Raw genomic sequence first — 20,515 nt, forward strand, 5'->3', positions numbered from 1 at the left:
ATCTGTAGCTACTGGACAGTTTTTCAATTTTGTTCTTTGGATATGACATAATCTGATTTTGAAATGCAGGCTGTGCCATGACTAACAATGGCTTTTAACACTTATTACATTATAGAATCAGCATTACTGTAATGAATATTTAAGAAATGAAATCTTTCTTCTTTACTACCTGAATGGTAGGTCAACTGTCACAGTGGCATCTGAAAATTTTCCTTGTACAGTAGAATTCAAGTTTTTATTCTATTTTTAACACATAATTCTCACATGAACACAGAAAAGTCTGAATTCAGGCTCGGTATAGCCAGATGTCTACATTGGACAGTGGATATTAATTGATGCATGTAGAAGTATCTGTACAGTCTTTCTTCCCTGGTAATGCCTTTCAAGCTTCTGCCAATCCCTGGCTCATACCCTCCCAATATAGAAATTAGACTAATCCCTTTCTAAAGTGGTTCTAGCCTCCATGACATTATCTGGCAATGTGTGGCAATTAAATTATGTCATAACATTTTAATCAGAGTTGTTATTTCTTTGTCTTAAAATTTCATTTGTTTCGTTACCTGCCAGCCCCCTTTGAAAATATGTATACAAAGAATTGCAGAGTGTGGACTTGTTTACTAAGAAGGCCCACTCATGTTGTGCATGGCACAATTTACACTAACCTCATGCATGTCCTTTTCCTCTTCTACCCTTACCCTTGCATGGTTACTGTAATGGATAACCTATGGAATGGAAATTTAAAACAAAAAAAAAAAATTAACAGAATGAGAAATCATTAGAAGTGGTCTAACAACTATACTAGAAATCAGAAAAAACACAGATGAGGAAGTAAATCAGCCGTATCTGTGCTGGAGCTGAACAACATTGCCACCACTCTGAGGCTTTCTCTGAATAGAACTGAGTGTGTGTGCTCCTGAACAGGGGGGCACTAACACTATACCCCAATGACCAATACAAGCTTATTCCCACTGCTATGCTGGCTCTGAAAGCGAACGTGGCTAAAGAACCAAGCTTCATTTCTTCAAAGATATAATCTTCAAATATTATAATCTTTGTAACTCTTCTTTAACATACAAAGAAATAATGACTACAGTGGCTCCTGAAAAAGTCATAGAATAAGCAACACTATATGGTGCACACAGGTATGAAAACATTTACTTGTGTGAAACACTATGCAAAGAAAATGAAAACTCTAAATGCTGAATTGCTAACCACAACAAACTGGTATAAAATCGCTCTCTGGACTGAAAAAGAAGCTTAAAATTAAAGTGAGTAGTCAAAGAAATTTGGATAGGAACTTCTCCAGAAAAGAGCATCCCTGCACTTTTGGAGAAACTTAATTAAAATGAGCACAGATAACAAATCCTGTCTATTAACAATTGTCTGTAGTAGTCTACAGAAACTCCTCTGAGGAGGCAGACTTTAATATGCCTCAAGTCCCACAAAGCAATTTCTCATTTAATTTTCTATCTTTTGCTTTCATTTCAGTACTCGATGCATAAAAAATAGAGAAATTGGCCAGCACCTTTCTAAGGGAGAAGTGTTTTGTAGTGATCTCTTCTGATTCTCACAAGGAGCACGCAGTGATCACTGCTCCTCATAGTCTACTACTATGGGGAATTATCTAGCTCCACTAGCATTCTTTTCACCAAACTTAAAAAAGCTGACTGCCTAAACCTCACTTCCCAAATCATCTCCCCTAAGCTCCTCACCTGCCTTATGGAATCCATGAAACATCTGAGACCACCTTTTTCACTTCTTTTGAGATAAATATGATGCCCTGAGCCTAAAAGTGACAGCACTGGTATTTTAAAATTTTGCATGAAGTGCAGCATTAAGATGTGCATGGGATTTCTAGGAAACCCTACTTTAAAACTGTCCCCTTGGAGATCCTTCCAAGAAGCAAAAATAGGTGCAAATCAGAGGCAAAATCAGCATCTTGCTGTATCATAACTTTCTTTATATGGAATGTTTCCTTAGCCTTTCCTTTTCCTTTCTTCTAAAAAAGAGCAGCCCAGGAAGAACAGCTGCGATTTCTTTATGTTACCTCTCACTCAGAATATTAAAGTCAGACATATTTCATCACTTCATAAATTGTCAATGACTTAGCTTTTCTTCCTCTTGATCTTCTAATTCCCTTTATGCTGTCTCGTATCGTCTCCTTCTCTCTCACCTCACCAGATTTGACAAAGTTCTCTCCCTCTCAGTTCAGTAACAGTTCCTCCAATTAAAATGAATGAATCTCGAAAAACCCACAAAAACAGGAAACGAAAGTTATGAACCAAGGGACTCCTTTCTCACAAATCTTTAGTTAAAATTTCAGAACAAATGCATCTTATATAATACCATAGTACTTCTGGTTTGAGGTGGTAGGAAGCCTTACCAGTACCACCAGATTTTCTGGTTGTTTTTTTTTTGTTAGAGCACAGATTTTTTTCTAACTTTTCTTCTCTCCCAAATATTCAAGCTAAAGGAAGAATGCTTATGTAGATGTGTATCAAAAAAGAAACACATTTGTTTCAGTTTAGGTAATCTCAAGCTTAATTAATCAGTCTACATTCCATTGCTGTTCTAATATTAATATTTTTTAAGTTAATTGAATCTGATACACAAAAACACCACATGCAATGCAGGTTACATATATACCAATTTTCACATTTTAGCAAGTGAAATTCTATTTTAGAATAAATTAGCATTCTACTGCATTCTTTTGCATTCTACTTTTAAAATATTTTACTGTAAACAATAAAAAAACAAAGAAAATGTATTTGATATTGTTAACCTTAGGATCATGATAGCCTTTGTTATGATGTGGGGATTGTAGGTATAACTTTTTCAAAAAATAGGGATTTTTTAAAATTGAAGTGACAGAAAAAAATTCAATTTTTACCTAGCATTACAAAAATGAAAATCTAGCATTAGAAAAATGGAAAACACAACGGCTATGCATAATTTTATGACACTTATTTTTAGGTTTCAATTTGAGAAAAAATATATTCTTTTATTTGCTTATTTTTATCAGGAATACTGGTTTCAGGAACACTGTTTTCAACCAAGAGTATAAAAGAGGGCAGGCTGCTCAGATCCACTAACAGTTCTGTGGTTTTTCTGTGTTTTCTAGAAATTGTGTGTTTGGGATATATTTGTCAATGATTACACTCATACTTTTTCCATTCATCACACCTCATCTTTAATTCTCTCCTAGGGGTAATGTCAAACCTCACCCAAGGGATATTATTTAGGCTTTGTATTCCATGTGTTTTTACAGGTGCTAAGTGTGCTGAATCTAAGGTAGATGAGAAAGGCAGATAACAGTCTTTTAAAATATTTAAAATATTTTAATTATATCTGTTTTGCAAAATAAGATCTGCAGAAACAGACAATATTTGTTAGGCTTTTGTTTTTTCTTTTATCACTTCACATGCATTCAGACATTCCAGAAATATTAATGTAATGGGTAATGATCATGGGTACATTTAGAGGTGGTGCATGAGGATATAATTTACAGGTGGATTTGCTGGGTTGATGGTTGGACTCAATGATCATTAACTTCTTTTCCAGTCTAAAAAATTCCCTGATTCTATAATTCTATTGGAGCTGTTACCTTAACAGCAGCTTTTCATTTTGTTAGGGAATACATAAAACTTTTAATTCATTTCAGAATTTTAACATAAAGGTTCTAGCTTGTCTCTTCTAACCTCAAAAAGAAAAAAAAATAAAGCAGATTACTTCTATACATTCAAATCAACATTTACAATGATTATTTTCAATATTAAAATATACAACATATTTCTTGGGTTTTGTCAAAGAATTTTGACTTAAATTTATACTAAATTTATATGAATTTATATATATATATATATATATATATATATATATACTAAATATATATATATATATATAAATATATACTAAATTTATACTGAATTTATATGTTATACTAAATTCACATATGTTGAGTAATATGCAGCAAGTGATTCTGTTCCTTGGGGAAAAATTTTACAAATTAATTTGTTGAAATTCTTTCAACTCCAAAAATTGTAGGATAATTAGAAATTTTTCCTAACACCCTGCCCTGTGTTATTTCCTTTTTATCTGCATAGTGTGAAAATTTAATTGTTTAAATTTTTTTATCTACAAAATCTTTCTGTTTTTGAAAGTTAAAACTAAATTCCACTACTTCCAGGATCTTTTGCCAAAATCTCTGCCCATCCTACCAAATGTACCAAAAATAATCACTATAACATGCTGTGTATGAATACATTGTTCCAAGGCTTTTGGAAATACCACTTTATCAGTGTGTCAAATTATTGTGTCCTTTTAAAAGCACTTTATTTGTTCCACTAAGATATTTTACACCAGGACTACAGATTCTAAAATCAGTTGAAAATGACTCTTCTAATGAAGACTAGATAGAAAGTAGCTGTGCAATTTAAAACTACTTCTCTCTTAAGATTAACAAACATCTCTTAAGGGAAAAAAAGTAGAAAAAATACAGCATCCTCAAAATATCTGATACTGGTAGGTTTGAAAACCTATCAGAAATTCATGGAATAAAGCCTTCAAAATACAGCCTTCAGCTTGGGAAATCCCTGAGCTGTGGACTGCCACATGCCAGAAAGTTTCATTTTATGCTTGATCTGTTCTTATTTTTCCTAGGTATTTTTGACTGGCCACTATAAGAGACAGTGTATCAGACTAGGAGGTGCTTTGAACAAATTGAAAACAGCCATTCTTTTCTCTTGTGTAAAAAAACATTTTGAGAAGATTAAGATTAAAAAAAAAAAGTCTTAATTTTGTATGTATTATAAACCCCATCAATTTACCTTAAAAATTACTAGGATAAAACTATATACCCTAATTTCCTATTAACTGTTGCTTCAGTAAACAGCAGTATTTAACTATGAGGCTCATTGTTCCATTTCCTGTGATGTCAACAGAAATCTCATCCAGGGGTCAGGAGTAGGGGGTACCAGTGAAATCGTAACAAGAGGCTATTGTTATTGTACCACTAGGAGTAAATCCACAGTAAGTATTGCCTTAATGTGACTGATGATAGATTGCACTTCAAAAATCAACTAGGCAAACAAAGCTTTTCAAGACAGAATTAATATCATTAAAAATACCTTAAAAGTTTAACATTTTCTTCCTGAGCCATATTTAGCCCTTTGGTTTATGAAGTATTAGATGGATGGAAATATATTTTAGAAGGTGTCACTTCGCTGCTAACTCCCCTAACCCCCTTCTCCCTTTCCCCAGAAAGAAACATTTGCAAGGACAGTGTTAATTCCTAACAAATTTTCTAGGTTTTAATGTGCAGTTTCAAGCTGTGAAATGGTTCACTAGAAAAAGAAGTGCAATATGTGTACATTCTGAAATTTATACTGATTGATAAAACCAATCAAATGCAGTTGTCATCTCTCAATTGGAAACCAACATTCATTGCGTTACAGTTTTATTTATTTGGTATCTTTCAACTCCCATTCTTGATTTTTAAAGCACTTTCTCAAATCTAAGAACACATCATAGTGAAAAAACACAGGACATCTAAACTGACTTTCAGATCAGTTTGCTGTTTTCAGGTCTGTTACTAGGATATCTGATGTCTTAATGGATGGGAAGAGGAGACAAAAATATAGACAATTTTGTTCTTCCTTGCCATTTTTAAGTGACTTTAAAAATCTGAGTATAAACTAGCTTAGCTGCCAGGGAAAACATCAATTTCTTTCTTTTGAAACATCTACTGACTAATCTCCCAGTTAGGAAGTATTTTACAAATAAACCAGTGACCTCTTTTCAGTTTAGCTGTACATGTTAGCAATATCTGAGAAAGAGGACTTTTCTTTTTTTCTTCATAGTTGCTCATAAAGCATGTAAATAGTTAATTTTAATTTTGGGAAGGGGGCACATAGAAGGCTGGAAGCTCAGAGAACAGACTGAAAAACAAAGCAGCCTTTAAAACCCCCCAACCCTCCTCCTGCAATTAGCAATTTTCTCATACTGGCCACTTTCACATCACTTTAAGAACTCTGTGCAGTTGTCCTGTGTAACCCAACTGATTTATCATTGTCAGATATGGGAAAACAATAGACTGCATTAATGAATGACATATTTCAGGCATGACCTGAAACCATGGAGTCCTTCCTTGCTCCCACTGGCGCAAGCAGTTCAGAATAGTCCATTCTCCCACTGTCCCAGAAGAAAAGTTGGTATGCATCACACACTCCTCATGATTCCTAGCCAAATATAGTCATGCCAGAAGAATTTCATGACACTATTTCAGCAATATTGGCTATATAGCTTGCTTTGCAAGAACTACTTTTATGAAACTATTCCAAATACCTGTTTGGTAAGTTAGTTTGTTGCACTACCACCAGTAGTGCAGCTGCATTTAATGGGCAAGAAACCCAAATTGAAGCAGTTAACATCCTAAGAAATTATGTAAATTCTTCTTCAAAAACCAGCAATGAAGGTTACCTACCAAGGGTAGGTAATAACTTGAATTCTGAATATCCACACAAGAAATTAGGACAAAAGAGTCCTCCAATAGTAACAAAGAATCCTTTTATTAAGCTTCAAGATGGGACTGCAATGCAATGTCTACTTTCTTACCAAGTTAACAGAGGGTTAATAAAACCACACTGTCAAACATTAAAACTGCAAAATAGTCCCAGCTTGTTCCTGCAACTTTTTAAATTTCAGCCCTCTCATACCCATATCTTTATTTGGAAATCTAATTCATTTTATGTTTTGGAAGCCTTGCTAACACAAATCTTCTAATGAAGTAAAATGCAGCTATAAATTTATTCTCAGTAAGAGGATCTTCAGCTTGCTTTTTGGAAGCAAAAAAACAACAAAGGAGAAAGATCCAGGTTTTCAAGTAGTCAAAAATATTTTAAGTATATGTCTTCATCTCTAAACAAAGATGCCCAATTCTGAAAGTCATACCTCTACAGCATTTTCTCCACATTGTTTTGCAATATTAAAGCTATTTATAATATAAAGGCTTAAATAATTACTGCTGATCATGTGGCATGACAGAAATCATATTAAAAGGCCCCTAAAAATCCATCTAGTATTATAATAAAGAAAAGCAAGTGTTGACATATGGAGAGAATGAGAGTGATGCCATAGAAAGATAAGGTAGACAGAAATACGAATCAAGTGTTTGGAATTGTAACATTTGAAAAACAAAACATGAAAACCTTTAAATAATGATAAAATAAAGGTAGGTGAGAATAGCATAATTGGTCTCAGGATGGCAAGAATATTTAACAATGAAAGTTCAGAGGTACCAAGCAACATGAAAAAAAAACCCAAGAACTCTATGTTTTATAATACTAATGTAAAACAGAATTGGTTTGCTCAGTTTTATAATGCCTAATTCTACCTTAGTACAATGACAGTCATTATGTGTAAGAAATGCTGTGCTACAAAAATACAATTACATAATTATAAAGAAAAAGATCTTGTAAAATAAGTATTTTTGTATCATTAGGTACGACAAAGTGCAGACAACCTTTAACAACATACAATTTTCCATATATACAATATACATATACAATACAACAACCATACAATTTTCATTTGTATCAATATTATAATACTAGAAAAATAAATTTGGCAGCATATTGGGAAGTACTGGTATCTCCCAGCACAGTATGTGTCAGGCTCGCATACATGCTGCAGTGGTGGTGAATACTTACATTCTAAGTACAATGTGCTTTGCATGTGTAAAACACCCAGCAAACACACAGAGGAGCACCACAGTGAATGTGCAGAGATCTGTCATGCTGACAGTACCTTAAGACCCCTGTGCTACCAGCCAGGGCTGGCTGATAAGAAGTGTATATGTGCAAACATGGTTAAATATGCATAATTTGGATGTGCAACTACTTTTAACCACTTGCAAATATTCAGCACACTAAGTATTTTATACACACAGTATTGTTAGTGACTTGTGTCTGCTATATAGCAACACACTGCTACATGCTTGAGTTTTTATATGTGAAGAGGCCTGCTAAGTTCCACTGAGTTACTTACAGGAATTATGTTTAAAAAATTAAACATGGAACACATATCCATGTGATTTGTTGAATCAATCATGATGCTTAAAGGCAAATTTTATACGGTGTGCTGGACTCTTGTCACTTCTACAGTTAACATATCTATGTACTCTTGCTTCAAATTCATGTTCTTAAAATTCTAGTTTCTACAGGAACTTACTTACATTGTACCAATAAAAAGTATTCTCCCAACAATTAAGTCTAGAAATACATGAATGCTATAAAAGTCTTTCTCACAGAGAGACTTACTCAGGTATTACTGTAAGAAACTGAATGCCTCCTTTAACTTAGGAAAAGATTAACAATTGATTTCTTAATGGGTTTTGATGTGAAAAGATTTGAATCAATTCTTTCATTCCACAGAAAGTTTGGTTAAAAAAAAGGAGTAAAAAAAAAATCAAGCAAATATACCCTATAAGGAAAAAACATGAACTCAAAGGAAAGTATAAAAATCTTTAAGAAATTGTAAATTGTTAAAAAATAAAATTTTGCTTACTGTGTATTTTAACATTGTTTGCTTTTATAAATCAGCCTTCAGCTAAGACCATCTGAGATATTTCAGAGTGTGAGAAAATTGTTCAAATCAAAATTCATTGCTTTTCCAATTTTCTTAAAATTCAGGTTTTGATGTGTAACAAACATCACTGCAGTCAGAGGAATTTAAAGATCTCAAAAAACTGAACTCTTGCAGTTTTAATCTACTGTTCACTTTAGAAGTTATTATACAATTTCTAAAAATTCAAATTTTATTTTATGATAGTCAGTGATTTGTATTAGGTAGCATACTGTCAATAGATTTATCTGCTTTAAAATGAAAGCAATATCTTAAGGCTCATAATCCTGCAAACCCTTCAATAACATTCAACATATACCCAAGGCATATACTGGAATGCATAGGATTGCTCATATCCAAACATTTTGCATGCACATAAGTATTTCCTAGAAGAGTGGTTTGCACTTTCAAATCTTTAATTTCTTCAATGTAAATTCCAATTTAGAGAAAAGTATTTGTGAACTTAACTGGTTTTACATTATTTTTAGGAAAAACCCCCAAAACCCTAACAATTATAATAGGCAAAAGGCAACCCTCAGATTAAAACTTTTTTTAAAAAAAATAAAAGATCACAAATCAGCCTTAAAATAGAAACAAAGTAAAGAAATTAAGCCTGTACGAATAAGGTTGACCGCTGAAAAAACCCCAAAAACCTCAAAAAACCCATGAACCTAGCAACCAAATCCCGCTCACTTAAAACTGTATTTATAGTAATATGTGCTAAAGTAGTACAGTGATAAAACTGAAAGTAACCATACAAAGTAAGTTCTTGCTTGTAAGTAAAAAAGCAAAAAGCTTCAGAGCTGTTATTTTGCAAATGGTATCTAATTAGAGACACCATCTTAGTAGTTCCAATGAATTTTCTTTTTCTCAAGTATCTTTCTCAAATTTTACCAAGTAAGTACAATCTTTCAAAGGAAGATTCATTCAAAGAATTTGAGAAGCCTGTAAGTCTTTACCCCGGTACTTGGATGATTTTGCCAATAAACAGCATCTCTGAGATTTACAAGCAAGATAGGTATTACATGTATTGCACACGTGCATATCCTATAAATTTTAATTATATTATTGTTGGGAAATTAAATATCTTTTCAAAGTGAATGCTCTCTGGGTACATCCAAAAAGTGAGCACAGTCTGAAGGTGTCAATGAACATTCTTGACTTCTAATATAAAGGAATGGTTTGTGGATTGGTGTTACAGAGAGGAGAGCATAAATTTAATACCATCAAGTCATTTGTGACTCTGATACTTTTCATTTAAATACAGAAAATCTGATTTTCATTGGGCTGGAAGAGTATGCATTCTTTCTGGAAATCTTTTCTTTGTGTGAAGTACAGAGTAACAGGTTATGCACAATGCCAATGTGACTGTATAGAGCATTTAGTGGCAAACATTAAAGAAGGTAGCATACCACTGTGGTTGTTTCAACATCATCTCTACATATTTCTTAAGTTTATTTTAAAAAATTGCCTCAGGTAATTCTTTCCGACCTGCAGACACTTTCAATCTTCAATCAAATCTCTTTCCAACTGATAAAATTCAAATATCAATCACTCAGACATGTTATGCAGAAATGTACAGTTGTACAAAGCAAACCAATCTAGATGCTACATAATCTAGCTTTGAAAGAGTGTATAAATTCTAATGGTCCAAACAAGCATGTCATATCTGGGGGCAAACTCAATAAGCTTCATGCTATACCCAGGCCTCTGAATTTATTCCAGCATCTGGTTTTAACCCCAGCAAGGAAATTGAGCTACAAATAAGCTACTCCCCTTCCTCCATCCCTTCAGGTAAGGAAAGGACATTAAATGAGGGACTGTGAACTGCAATAACAATTTACTAAAAGAACAGTAACAACATCAGTGTTAAACAGTAAAAGTACACAAAAGAGGTGTTTTACCACCACCTGGCATTTCCTGCTGAAACCATGCCCTCAGTGATGATGTGAGTATTGCAGAATAAGCACAGTGGTCACACCCACACCATGCTAAAAACTTCCACCTCCTGTCTCTGGAACCAGATCATCCAGAATAATTCAACTTCTGAGACTATTCCAATAGACAGAGTAACCCATAAGGCCCTTACAGAACTGTAGTAATGTAGGACTTTATACCATTTTAGCATTAGCAAAATGTTGTAAAATTAATCTTTCTCTCATACTGTGTTATAAACTGATCCCATATGTTAAAAAGCCCAACACCAACATAAGAAGCTAGAAAAGTGAAATAACAGAAAGAAATATCCTTTATGCTAAAGAGAAACCAATAATTTGCAAGAGGAATTAATTCACTTTTTCACATGACATGCACATTCAGTGAAATGAATCTAACATCTCCAAACCTATTCCATCTAGAAATTAGATGATCCTGTTTAAACATTTTATTCAATTACATTATTTTCTCTCAAAAGAAATGCAGAATCCTCCCCCCAAATATGCAGACTCTATCAACAGTGTACCTTACAATGGCAAATTCAGACCACATCAATAGCTCTGATGTACTGACAATTACTTTCCGTCAGTTTATTTCCGAATCAGTCCATTACAGAACTACTTATGGACTCATTCATGTGTAAAAGAGAAAAAAAATCTGTGTTCTGGTTGGAAGTCTGAAAGTTTAATATTGCTAATTTTATTAGATGGTTCACCATTCCATTGACACAGCTAATCTAGATTTTTTTCTATCAAGAAAAACATAATAGGCCAGATATCACTAAAAATACAACTCCTAATAAAAAAATCCTGTGTAACCACACACATACACAGATAATGATTTCTCTGAAAATGTGATTTTCAATTTAACTTTTAACATATAAAAAGCTGAAAGAATCTTAATGTGGAATATTCATGGAACACTTAATGGTAGGGAAGTCTGTGATGAAAAACACTGACACAGATGAATCTACCAGTATTTCATGAACAAAGATATTAGTTTACTGTGGATGTTTGGCATAGTTATGTTGATAGGAGTGTTTCATGAGGCAAAAAGAGAACTTACATTTCATTCTACTAATTAAGAATGAGGCACAGTCATTTCTCTTAAAGATAAAATGGGTAAACTTTGAAAGCTCCTAAAAGAAGAAATTATTGGTAACAGGATAGGCCTAGGAAGGTAGGCAGAAATAAAGAGCATAGTTTTTGCAAGCAGAATACAACGGATGTCTTCATGTCTTCTCAGTTCTGACATCTGTTTTTTATAGCATAGGTGAAAAAAAATAATTGCAGGAATATTCAATGTGATTTGAATTTTGAGACCTTAGAGCAAGACATTTAGTAAGGATTCACCTCACAAAAATCAATAACAAAACTCTATTCTTGACCAACACTATACTAAGATTGGATTAGTTCTGTTAACTACCTGAGAGGTAAGAGCCAAATGCATCACAGTCAAAGGAGAGAATACTCAAGAAATTCCTGCTGTTGTTTCACCTTGCTGTGAGATGTAAAATCTTCTATTCATTTTTTTTTCCTCTGCTGAAAGGAAGATAAGAGCTTACATATTTAGCCATTGAGAGGAAACTGCAAAATTAAAAATTTGTTATCAGTGTATTTAAAGCAGAGTACTCCTGTTATATGTAAGGTTAAAATTTCATACCCCAGGCCAAAAAGCCCAAGCTGATGTTTGTAAGCACTCAGTACATGTTCTCCATGGAATTTATTGGCCCTGATCAACTTCCGTAACTCCATACATGAAGAGAGACCTCTATAGCATCAACTCTACTTACAGATGCAAAGTGGGAGTAAAGTATTCCTGGGAGATCTATGCACCCTTTTAGAAAAGTGAAAACTGATTAAGGCAAGCAATCAGCAGATGCACTCATCAGCTCCATTTAGCAATATCTTTCACTGTTAGTTATCCAGCAAAACTTCCAATTCTAGTTCTTAGGACAGTTTCAGGGTAGGGAAGTTTCTGACTGCATTGTTACGTTTGAACTGTGCTATTAAGGAACTGTCCAAAGAACACAAAAGAAAGATGCCTTGTGTAAACAACTGTAAGGCTTTGGGTAATGTATATATATACATTATATATATGTATATATATACTATATATATATACATTACAACTTTTAGATTCCTCCACTTTCTTTAAATATATTGTCTTAATAAAATATTTACAGAACAAAAATATTTTAGAAACGAGAAAATTCTTCACTATGTAACTGTCCTTTTTAGAAAGTGAGTGAAACATGTAAGTTTATAATACAAAATTGTTCAAAGAATTGGAATAAAATTATACATTTGGCACTCATCCTGAAGATCAAGAAAACATCTTGACCTGATCATTGATTCAAGTAAGCAATCTCTTACATTCAGTGACACTAAGTCTTCTCAAAAGGTACATGCATATATGTCTTGGTTGTGCATTTTCACAATGGTAGAAATAAACTGTTTCAAATGAGCAATAGTTTGTGTACTGTAAATATTTGTCAATACAGAAATGACTATGACTTTTCTATGACTACAGAAATATTTAATCCTTTCCATTTTTTGTGCTTCATGGCAGTGGGGACCAATTGAAGTGCCTCTTGCTAAACCTGAATGTTGTAAAAAAAAAGTATCCCTGTGCATCAATAAGATCATCTCTTAATATAGCTAACTGGAGCTGCAGAGAAAAATCTCTAACTTCAGCTTCCCTGCTTTTACAATCAAAGTTCTGTCACCCCATTTAATGCTTCTGCCAAACTCTCATATCTATGGAGACATAGATACAGCCTCACTGCGTTCCTCAGCCCAGCGTCAATGCAAGCTGTCAATAAAAGATAGGTTTGCTAGCTGTAAAATACAGTAAAAGAGCTTCTCATCTAGTTCTCTCAACAGACCAAAATCCTCTCCTGGGGAACTCATAAAATCTTGCGGAAAGTTATAAAACTCTTAATATACCACAGGGAAAAATCTCCTACAGACAGAAGGATTGGCAAAATGACCTTATAAGTTTTTACAATCTATAAATCCTATGACACTTTTTTTGAAGTCAAATGCAAGCCGCTACTTCATTTTCTGCTGTTGTTTTGGAGTTCACTTACTCAAAGTAAACAGAGAAATCAAGTAATAACCAAAAACCTTTTCCAGTTCTACAATGAATATCTTTTTTTCTAGGTCATGTGAATTGCAGTGTATTGTCTATATTTCACACCATAACATAAACACATGTGCACACAGACACCCAGAATACAATTTTTTTTGTTTTTTGGCAACTTATCAATAGACAAGGATGAGCAGGTTGTTAGGATACAGGAAATATGCTATTTTGTATCTTCAAGACTGTTTTAATTTTGTTGAGTTGAAGAAGCTCTGCACTTACTCAACTCTCTTATTTTGCTAGCAATGCAGAATACCTATTCTACTGTCTAAGAATAATAAAGAGGAAATATTGTACCTGTACTTTGCAGATAAACAAGGAAAAAGACAAGTTAAAAAAACAACTTTCCAAAACTTTGGTTTTCTGAAGGATGAAAGAAGATTATCAAGCAGGTTATTATGCACATTAATGGATTAGGTTTCTTCCATATGCACAAGAAAACTAATTCTAAAATCAAGCCTGAATATTAACAGGAATTACTGAATTTGCTTTTCATTGATAAGTGTTTTGGTACTATATTTTATACACACAGTAGTGTGTGTAAACAAATAAATACTAAAATATCATTCTTCAAACAAATGTTTTCATAAATATGTAATATAGTGTGTTTGTTCCAGACTTTTGGGAAGAAAATAGTTCTAGGATAAAGTCTTACAAGATCTAATAGCTCAAAAAGGATGAAAAAAAGCTAAAGCCACCTTCTCTATTTAATACACAAAAGAATACTGTAAGGATAGAGTATGAAACCACTGAATATAAAGAAAAAAATTATAGACCTCATAAATATATACAAGAATCTGAAAGGAAGGTGTCAAGAGGATAGACCAGGCTCTGTTCGGTGGTGGTGGGCAACAGAACAAGAGGCAATGGGCAGAAACTGACATATGGGAAGTTCCACTCGAACAGGAGGAAGAGCTGCTTCACTGTGCAGGTGATCAAGCACAGGAACAGATTGCCCAGAGAGGCTGGGGAGTCACCATCACTGGAGATTTTCAAGAACTGTCTGGGCACAATCCTGTGCCATGTGCTCTGGGATGAACCTGCTTGAGCAGGGAGATTGGACCAGATGATTCACTGTGGTCCCTTTCAGTCTGACCCATTCTGTGAGTATAAACAGGCCAATAATATGCTGATGTTAAAAATATGAAAACTTTTGAACAGCTTAGTAACCTATTCTTGTTACAACCTTCTAGTCATAGTCAGTGTTGTTTTACTCTAATTCACCCCAAGGGATGTATTAGTGAGAAGCTCAGCTACCCCATCTCTGTGATCCGTTGTACCAGTGATAAAAATATGAAAGATTAAAAAAAGAGAAATGTTCACATGGTGTCAGGGTAGAAAATAAGCCTTTGAAAATTATTTGCTGAAATATATTTTGTCCTTTCTGTATTTTTGTTAATGCATAATTATTTAATGCACATGTGTAACCACAGAATATTGCCAATGGAAGATGCACATGTATAAAAAGAAATCATTAATTTCTATAAAACTCTTTTCTTACTGTGACTTAAAAAAATTCCAATACAATATGCTTTCTACCATAACTCAGGAACTATATTTTAATGCCAGGTCAAATTTAGATAACACAGCATCCAGTAACTATCACGTGGTATGGAATAGTGCTATGTAAATAGGGTGTATTTTATGCAAAGACTTAAGTAAAAATATAGTCATATGCAAAAAAAAAGGCATATGCTCTGTTGACATATGAAAGAGAGACTGGCCATTGAAAGAGCCATTAAGAGTGCTCTGATATGTGGAATCAATAGGATCTGTGACAAATGAGGGGAAACACTTATCCAACTATGTATGGTAGTAAAAAAAGCCATGTAATCAGCTAAGCATTTATCAGCCAGCAGTGTTAATTCCTTAACAATACCTTTTTTAAAAAGAACATTCCAATTCAACCAAGTACTTTGGAAAGCTGAATTTCAGAACAATATCTAGAACGAAAGAGTTCTCAACAAGTTTGTTTCATTTTAAACACCAAGATATAGCATGTAAAAGTGAACATTGAATGGTATTCCAGGGTACAGAGAAACCCAGAGGACAAGTTTCACATGGCTAAGGAGCTGTCCAAATTATTTAGATCTGAAATCTGGCAATAAGCTGAATTTAAATTTCAAAATGCTATGAAATATAAAGGTGGATTTATATTTCATAAAGGTTTATATAGTCACTGTGTTGCCTCTGGCAGTGGCCGGTGATGTGCCTGGAGTAGAGTAGCATAAAAACACACCACAAAAAGCAAAACTTCATAGCCCTACCCTCCATGGGAAATGGCAACCTACATATTAAGAATTTCCTCTGAGCCAGATATAATATCTTTAGATTTCATACTCAGAGAAATAGTCTACGATTCGTAATTGTATTTTGCAGCATTAAAAGCACCACAAAAAGACAGCAGAATTTGCATTCTGCTGATGAGCTGCCTGCATTTGTTGCACAGTGCTCTTGGTAATTCTTTGCTTTGCTTTGATGAGCATTTGTCAAACACCAGGTTTTCTTTAAAAAAGTTTACATATAATTCATTCCAGTCTTTCAAAACTGGTAAAAAATCCAAAAAATATAAGACACAGACACTAAAAACATTCCTGGAAAATAGGATTTGAAATTCACTTAATGTTATTAAAGACCAAGCAGAACTAATCAGAATCAACACTGTAAGAACCATGCTATGAGCAGTTTCTGTGCATTCACATAGGGTAAAAAAAAAAAAAAAAAAAAAAGAATATGCCAGCCATGAAGGTGAACAAAACTATCCTGCTATTCTTAATTGCTACTTCATCTCAGCACTCTTCAGCAAGGCAGAAGGTATTTTTCCAGTAGCAGCAGGCAGTTATGCTGTGAGTTTTGGAGACTCCTTTATATTGGGATGGTGCTCAAAAATCATTTTATTCTCTTTTCAGATTTTGAATTCTCAGGATCTTCCCTCGTTTATGTAGATATTTATACGTACACACACATATACAGAAAAACAAAGAGAGTTGTATATTGTTCTCATGCACTGACAAGTTTAATTTTTATTTTGCTAAATAACAACTACTATATCAGGATGGGAAATTATATTTTCATATGATAAAAAATGAAGCTAATTGATTCTTTTGATGCACTTCAGGTTTTGCTTTTTTTCTCTCCATTTTTTGTAATCTTATCTAAATTTTATTTTCAAAATCAAACAGTGAGTCTGTAAACATAGACATATGTGTCTTTTTAAGATGAGACATAGAAATTGAAAGCACAAAAGATCAGCAGCCACTTCTTATACCTAATTGAAAATAGTAATAAAAACATAGGTCATTTGCCTGAATATGGAATCAGAGGGTCAGCATAAACATTTGGACAACTATCTGCTGTACAGATATCTGTTATAGTTCTCAAGTGGCTGTGGTGCAAAAAATTACATTTTACAAATCATAACACTCCATTATTCAATGAAACAAAGAAATCAAATGCTGAAGATATGAAAACAGAATTATGCCAATTTTCTTTAGCAATAGATACGTAAGCCAGATCATTTACACAAAAGAGCAAATGTTTGCAAAACCAGTCCTTCATTTTAGTGGTGAACCAGGGAAATACATTAACTGAAGAATTTTATATGCTAAAAGTTTCTTTACAACTTAAAAATACAAACAATATTTTTCCTCTCTTGCAAATATATAAAGAAAAAAAAAAAGCTTATATAAACAAAAAAAAACCCTTAAAATAAATATAAAAACATCCCACCATTCTGGGTCAAACTAAGACCTCCCTGAAGATACTGATTTTTAATGGAAATGCCAACACTGTATGTAGTACTGCGAGCAGATATTGTTTTAATATAATTTATCATCTCTTCTGGTCTTTTCCATTTCCAAATTGAGCCCAAGAGGCCCAAGATCAGTCTGTTAATCAAGTTTTTTGTTGACTAGTATTTTCAACTTGGTGTAGATTTTCTGACTGACAATATAATTTTGTGGCTCCTGTGTTTTCCTACTTCTGTTTTAATTTATCACTTGAAGTAAGTGCACTTGGTGGATACTTATCAAGTCTCTACTTCCCTGGAGGGCTACAAAATACAATTTCCATGTTTGCTGTTGATGGCTTAAATACAGTACACGTGAAAAAGCAAGAATGGTCGTCTTAAGCTAGTGGGTAAGCTGTCCATAAAACAGTGTCTCTAGGGGCTGGATTAGAAGAATAAACAAAATAGATTTTACCTCAGTGGATTTAGATTTCTAAAAGATTTAGTGCAAGAAACCTGAGAAGGCTAATGATATAACTTGTGGAAATATTCAGTGTCTAAATATCTGCAAAATATTTTGGTACATGCTATACCTACTTGACAAAATTTCATTGTTTATTCCTTTTTAAGACATGCTCTTTAAAAAAAAATATTTACAACTGCTTAAAATAAGTTAAACCAAATAGAAAAAAATGCTGTTCCTGTAGGGTTTTTCTATGAAGCTTATAACTACTAAAAATGTGAAACAGTACATTCCCGTGTTTGAACAAATATATGACAGAATGTACTATTCCACCTAAATTTAGAATAAGCTTCTGTCTTTTCCTGAAGACATTCACTCATTTTGATGTTTCATTTTGGATTAATTAAAAAAATATAGAAAGAAATTTAAGCTTGAATTATTGACTTATAGCTAAATTCTTCATTTCTTTAAATTGATATTATTAATGGCAAAATGCAACTATTTCTGTTTCATGTTTGAAGTAATGTTTCTGTTTCATTTTTATTTTTTTAGTAATTTAAAATTTCTGGGAAATGTGGCCAGACATCAGATGACTCTAGGCAGAACAGGAACAGTGAAATTTTCTGTAAAGATTACATTTGTTCCCTACATGCCTTTACCTCAAGGTTGAAAATCAAATAATCAATATAAAGTCTTCAACTTAATATCTTATCTCAGATCTATCTTCTACAACACTGTGACCCAAAGTCATGGGAATAGAACTAGTTTAATATTGAGCCAGATAGGACAATGAAATTTGCTGAATCATGAAGATTAATTTTTGTACCAGCTAATTTTTTGGGAAATTCCATTTAGACATATCCTGTTAGATACTACAGTTGTGAACAACCATCATAAGACATCACCAGTATCATAAGCTGATTTAAAAATAAAAAAGTTTTGCCCTTCAGGGTTTTTTATATTCTGTTCTGCGCTGCCTTTGGCATAGGAGCATCAGTGAGTACACAGCAACACCTTTGTCTGCATACAAATAAAGAAACAAAGACTTCAGAAGTGCTGGGACCCAAATATCTTCCAAAGGGTAGAAAAATAACCTGCTTCTTCCTCACTGACAGCAGCAATACTGTGTGTAAGAAACTATTAACGCCAATAGTTAGTAGGAATCTAGTATTTTCCATACACAATTATGAAAAAAGTGAGGGGCACTGCCAGTGCCCATTCTATAATAATTTTTCTTAGTTGCCCTCAGAGTTCACATTCATTACTTTTCAGCACTTTTGAGTAAATCCATTTTCATATTGCTATATTCATTGAACATAATTTTCAATCACACAAATAATGAAACTACAACAGAACTATAAGGTGCTCTGACCAGTGCAACCAACTCAGTGACTATGCAAAGACTAATTTTGGGTTATCTCTTTTGACTTGAGAATTACACACCTATTTTGGAGATGGAATAATGCAATCACTCTGCTCAAACTCTGCTAATGCTGAGGATTTTAAGTGTTTCATTATCTTATAGACACTACTAAAGCAATGCCCATTTTATTTCAGAAAACTGATTTGCTGAAACTGTGAGGTAACAGACTCCCAGGCTCTCTTATGACACAATCATTAATATCTCATTAAGCTTTCTTTACCATTTTTCACTTTGTTTTGTATTTACTTGGGATTACTAACATAAGTAGTAACTCTGTTTATCATATTTTTCATTTTTCTTCATTGAATATGTAATTCTACATAAGTAAAGAACTTGATAGTCTCTAAGTTAAGAGATGTGCTGGCAGATGAAATCTGCTTATAACTGCCGAATAGAAAATTAAGCCTAGCGCACTCAAAACTTCAGCCCTCAATCCAAAATAACTGATGTTCTCTGAGCTCTCTTTTGAGAAAATTTGTGTGATCATTTTGACAACTTGGAGATTTCTATAACACTTTCAAATTTCTTTTTGATTGTTTAGAAAAATATTTTTACATTTATGGACTAACTATGCTCTACCTTTTCCTAATTCTGAGTTTCTGATTCTGATTATACATTGCCTCTTAAGCTGCTTGACATTGAAACCACTCCTTGTAAACTTTCATTTACTTCTCATGATGGCATTTTAGCATATGTCCTTAAAAGCTCTTGCTGTATCTGTTACCTTAAATATAATTAATAATAAAACAACTGCTTAATCATGTTATGCCATTAAAATGAAATTACTAGAAAAATAAAAAATGCTAGTCTTCTCGTCAGCTTGTTCTTTGGGATTTTTTCACATGTTTTATTTACATTTATGTGTAGTTGTCTTTTGGGGAATTTTTGGTTCTATAGTAGCAGGATTTGATACATGAAATAGAAACATATGTTAAAAAAAGTTTGGTGTGTGTATCAGTAATTTAAATCAGAAGGTAAAGTATCTGCTGTTCTTTTAACAAAGGAACCTTATACACAACTTGTTCCTATAACAAAGGAACTTAAAACCCTTAAGTAAGGGTATTTTACCAACCTTCATCCAGCCATAGTAATTTGCTGTGCAATTTTTAATAAAAAATAAGGATTTCTTTCAACACTTTTAGAAAGACAATGCTTTCTGAAATTATCAATACAGCTGTGGAGTAACAGTAAGACACTCTAA

The sequence above is a fragment of the Vidua chalybeata genome, chromosome 4 (assembly GCF_026979565.1).
Source record: "Vidua chalybeata isolate OUT-0048 chromosome 4, bVidCha1 merged haplotype, whole genome shotgun sequence".
In the NCBI taxonomy this organism is placed as follows: domain Eukaryota; kingdom Metazoa; phylum Chordata; class Aves; order Passeriformes; family Viduidae; genus Vidua; species Vidua chalybeata.